This window comes from Castanea sativa, chromosome 12 (genome assembly GCF_040712315.1).
Source record: "Castanea sativa cultivar Marrone di Chiusa Pesio chromosome 12, ASM4071231v1".
Classification (NCBI taxonomy): Eukaryota; Viridiplantae; Streptophyta; class Magnoliopsida; order Fagales; family Fagaceae; genus Castanea; species Castanea sativa.
Window position 1 is genome coordinate 38,785,625 of NC_134024.1, and position 4,855 is coordinate 38,790,479.

Sequence of the window (4,855 nt, forward strand, 5' to 3'; positions counted from 1 at the left end):
TCAAAGAAAAGACCTTATATGATTTTTAATTTTTTTTTCCCCTACAAAAGAATGCATAAGCAATAGATTGATACCTCAACTTTTTAGTATATACTTTCTAGAAAATTTTGTCCTTAAAACATGCATGTATTCTTTTTAAAAAAAAAAAAAAAAAGCATGTATAGATAGGCAGAGATTGAAGAAAACCAAACTCAAATAAAGCACATAAGACGCATAGATTAATATTGAAAATTTAGAATATCAATTATTCAACACTTTGTTGAATATAGTTAGTCATCATTTCTTCATAACATAATCATACAAATGTTTTATGTATGTGTATATGTATATACACACATGATTTAGAGTAAATTACAAAACCACCTGGAGGTTTTGGGGCTGATCTGAGCATCATATCACTTCGACAGTTTGACATGTATGCAATGATTGGGGACAAAACTTAAATTTTTTTTAAAATAATTTAAAAAAGGACCCATTTAAGGATGAAATAAAAGTTGCTACCCCTAGACCCATATCAAAGTCCTTGGCATCATCATTGCATGGACAACTCAAATTTCATATGGTGCTTCTGTTCACAATTGCACAAGAATATCAAGCTGATGTGAGAAAAAACTTACTTTGTTCTTCAGAAACTCGTGATTTCTAGACAAACCAAATCATTTCAATCCTGTTGGAATGTATTGACAAAAGTATGAAAAAAAAACTACAAAATCAATTACCAACATGAAAATGTACATACTATCAAAAAAAAAAATGTACATAAAAAAGGACTTCTGCATATAGAGATAACATAACGAGCACAATTAAAAAAAAAAAAAACAAAAACAAAAACAAACAAACAAACTTCAGCATTTAATGGTAACATGTGCACAAGTATATGATAAAATACCTTGACCAAAGTCTTGAACAATCAAAATTTGTAAGAATGATTTATGTGCATTCATGTTAAATGAGTCAAGTTCTTCAACACCATCAATGCAGTGATGGTACTCTGTACATATACAAACACTTCCACCATATGCAGCATCTACAAGAATCCACATCCAAAATATAGCTCTATCTTAAGAGAAGATCGATGCATTTCAAACATTGTAAGATTGTCCAAATCTTCAAATGCGTTAATTACATAACATAAAATAAAAATATCTCACGAGGCAGTCTTGACTCTTGAGGCTCTTTTAACACTGATAACAATAAAACACAAACTCCTCCATAACAAGTAAAACATTGGAAAGAGTCTATTTGGTTTTTCTCAAAAGAGAACATAAAGATTTTTTTTTTTTTTGGTATAAGAGACATACATATAACGTAAATGAATTGCCTTCTAACAAACCATTTCTGTCTCTTCTAATTTTTCTTCTTTTTTGAAAACTTGGTAAATTCTAATACATAATATCTAATCCACATTGAATTTTCAAAAAGGAGAAGCATCTTGCTAACTTTTTCAATCCCATAAAAGGTTAGGAATTGAAATACACATTCACAATGCATGTTTTCCCCTGCCCCACCAAGTGGATAGGTTGGGGACGGTGGTTGATTTTATAATCAAGCCAAGTTCAAGTCATGGACACAAAGGGTGAGTTAGGCATCAGCTTTAAGCTAAGTTTTAGCTTTTAAGTTTTATGTATAGTTTTTTAAAACATCATTTTTTTCCCCTTTTTTTTCTCATTTTTTCAAATTTTTTCAAGGTACAAGTATACTTCAGCACACTTTCATCAAGAAGCTAGATAAATTGTTTTCAAACAAATACTAAAGGCCTTTTTTGATCATTTGCATAAACCATATCTTTTCAAGGCTTTTTTTGCCAAGCCTCCTTAAATTATTGTCAAGAGCATCCAATAGAAAAACTAAAACAGCTTCACTTGTCATGCCCTGTATCATTCCACCACCTTGTCCTACACCAAGATTTGCAACATCATTTTGTATGCTTCATAAACTGAAAAACAATCCGATTCCAAAATATCAAAACTACCCTTGTATGCCTAAGTTTGAGGCTTAAATTTAATTTCCAAAAGCAGTCCATATTCAATCTAAAAAAAGAGTTCAAGACCTCAATCCAACTCATTACAATATCTGTACACCATATCATCAGCAGGTAAAAATCCTATTTTGACTTCTAACCACTCCATTAAAAAAATCATATATCCTGCCAATTTAAAGATCCTTTAATTTAGCTCATACACCTAAGGTCAGTGTATATTCCTAATTCTGATATTTGTTCAGAGATATGATATTATTTCAGCAATCTCCATAACCCAAGATTTAATAAACTACCTTCTATTTCATTCCATTCCAATACTCCCAAATATTCAGCATATAAAGCTATAAAAAAAATAAAAAATAAAAACTGTTTATTAGTTCAGTACTGGGAGACACAAAACTTTGACTTGAGAAATAAAGAAGAAGAAGCTATGCCTTTGCACTGTATTAACCCTTACCTGCTGAAAGGAAATCATCAGGTAATTATCCAGGACAATCATTTTACGCTCTGTGCTGCAGGAGAAGTTATCCAACTGAAACATACAATGTAAAGACCAGCACTAAGCATTTCTCCTAAGAATCTAGTGATGCTGCTATTAGAGGGATAATATGCAAAAAATATAGTTCATGCTCTGACGATGTGTTACTCCAGGTAATATCTTTGCCTGAACATCTAGAAGCACACAAAATTTGTACATGACACATGTTTTTACCAAAGCACTCCTGCCCTGCGCCGGGGGGGGGGGGGGGGGATGGTTGAAGAAAAAATTGAATTTTAGAATAGAAAATTTAGCAAGACTCAATTGCATTTGACGAAAAAAAAAAAGATTAAAAAGAAACTTACATAATCATGCTAGAAATTACATTTATATTAGTCATGCAGTAATAGAAAAACAACAAACTAGTCAACGTCACCGTTAAATTTATTTTCCAATGATTCTGAATCCTTAAGCACAGAACTGGTAACATTTTTCAAAGATAACCAGGCTGCATAGAAAGACCCCATTCTTAATACCAAGGGAAGAAGTTCTATGAATTAAAAAGTAAATTAGGTTGCAATATATAAAAGACAGCAGAAATCAAAGAAACCAAACATTTACATCTTTTTCTTTCTTTTTTTAAAATTTTTTTTAATCTGGTTCAAAACTGAGCAAAAAAAAAAGTGGGCCTTAACCTCCACCCCCCAGTTCTTAAGGAGAGAGGAGGTTCCATTTGAAAAACAGGTCATTGTCACCTATTTCCAATACTCACGCTGAGAAACAGAAATCCATATGCCTTTCAAAAATGTTGGTCTTTCTACATAGAAATCACTAGTATAAATTCATAGACATAAGCAAGAGAGAGAGAGAGAGAGAGAGAGAGAGAGTATTATCCCCAATCATAATACTTTCGCTTGGCAAACATAAAAATCCCCAATCATATGTTCGATATTACACAAAATTTCCCATGTTATTAATCAGTTAGCAACTAGACATCAACCGCAGCATTAATGCATTATTATCACTACTATTACACATCCTAACATTCAAGGCAATATTTCTTCCACTCAAGAAGTTTTCTTTTCAAAGGAAATCAAAAAAGATTCTAAGTATGATGAGTTCCAATGAGTAAATCCTGTATCTTCAGCAAATAACATGAATAACAATTCTGATCTTGAATATGAGTGGTGATTTCTTTCTTTCCCAGCCTCCGATCAACAGATTCAACACACATAGATGTTTTGAGTACCATGTCAAACTCATTGAAGTTGATAGCACACAATGTCACCAACTCAATCAGCAATTGTGACAAAATCATAACTTACCTTAAATATATAAACCTCTAAAACATTGTCTAAGCTTGTGCAAAATTTAAAATTGGTACCCAACAAATTATTGCAAGAAAATTTTAAGTCACATATATGGCCACAAGTAATCATGCATATCAATTGGCAGCTCAGATTTCAACAATCATAAATAAAAAATAAATAAAAAAAGAAAAAGAAAAAGAAAAAAAGGAAACAGTCAATTATTAATAGAGTTATAATTTGGATCATGTTAAAGCTGCCAAAAGGAGGAGACAGGGATCAAAAGATATTATGATGATGATAAAAACAGAAGGAAACAAGCTAACATCAAAACTCTTCTGTTTCTTAAAGTAGCAGATAAGAAATTAAACTGATGGCAACTTCATGTGCAATCTTTTCACAAAGAACATCAGGCGAAAGGACATATACTTAGTTTATAATTCCGTATTTAGCCACCTGCAATTTTTCCAGCTGGATTCCTCTTATCCGTCATTAAACAATAAGCATTTAATCATAACACAATGTATTAACAGTACTTAAAATACATAAATTTGCATATAGTCAGATTGATCATTCACATCCAAAAATTTTATTCACTTGAAAAAATATTTACTAGATATCTAACTGAAACAAAAACAAAGAGATACATAACAATCATATGCAATCTACTTCTTCAAACTATCTCTCATATTTCCCGTAGAGATACAGTAATTTATGTAAGTTACAGACCCTTGTTCCTTCTTAAACTCTTCTAGCTTTTGGCGAAGGCGGTGAAGAATTTCAGGTAACACACGTCTTGGGTTTTCCCGTAACTCATCACCTTTGACATTACAGTGTGTCTCAATGCATTCAATATGCTTTGTACCAAAGTAGTAGTCTTCTACTATGATAGGCTCCTCCAATGACTTACCCTGTATCTCATTCATTAACCACTCTGCACACTCTATTGTAGATCTTATAGGTGTTAGGAACCTATCCTCATCATATTTCAGGTCCTCAAAATCCTCCCAAACTTTCTGCTCCTTGCTTTTTTTGATTCTTTTTATAGAGTAATCCAAATTGGCACACACCAAATTGCCATTCGAAATC